At 49.3% G+C, this 676-nt stretch overlaps 1 non-coding gene across 1 annotated transcript; it reads right to left on the minus strand.

Moving 5' to 3' along the window:
- Positions 1-341: 341 nt before the first annotated feature.
- On the minus strand, positions 342-460 carry LOC138855271 (5S ribosomal RNA). The gene has a single exon (XR_011394478.1). It is a non-coding gene; the product is annotated as a 5S ribosomal RNA (ribosomal RNA).
- Positions 461-676: the final 216 nt, after the last annotated feature.

Consider the following 676-nt stretch of genomic DNA (forward strand, 5'->3'; position numbering starts at 1 on the left):
CCTGGGCACTAATGAGGCAGCCCTGTGATAAGATAAGATAAGATAAGATTTCGTTCGGATTTTTAACCATGGAGGGTTAGCCACCCAGGATAACCCAAGAAAGTCAGTGCGTCATCGAGGACTGTCTAACTTATTTCCATTGGGGTCCTTAATCTTGTCCCCCAGGATGCGACCCACACCAGTCGACTAACACCCAGGTACCTATTTGCTGCTAGGTGAACAGGACAACAGGTGTAAGGAAATGTATCGAAATGTTTCCACCCGCCGGGAATCGAACCCGGGCCCTCCGTGTGTGAAGCGGGAGCTTTTAGCCACCAGGCCACCGGGCACCTAAGGTTTTATGCCAACAGCATTTGGTGTTCCCAGGCGGTCACCCATCCAAGTACTAACCAAACCCAACGTTGCTTAACTTCGCTGATCGGACGAGAAGCGGTGTGTTCAACGTGGTATGGCCGTCAAAGGTCAAGGTTGGAGTAGCGGACGACTTACTTTTTTCCTCCTCTTTTTGCCGCTCGAATCGTATGTTTTCCCTCTTGAACTTTCTTTATACAGCAGGTGCTGGGATTCCAGTTACTCTGTTTGCAACTTTATAAGATGTTCCAGACATTAAAAGTGTTCGAGTGAGAGAGGAGTCAAAGGTACTGGAGGAGTGTGTCCCTCTAGGCGAAGCTTGGGA

This window comes from Cherax quadricarinatus, chromosome 87 (genome assembly GCF_038502225.1).
Source record: "Cherax quadricarinatus isolate ZL_2023a chromosome 87, ASM3850222v1, whole genome shotgun sequence".
In the NCBI taxonomy this organism is placed as follows: domain Eukaryota; kingdom Metazoa; phylum Arthropoda; class Malacostraca; order Decapoda; family Parastacidae; genus Cherax; species Cherax quadricarinatus.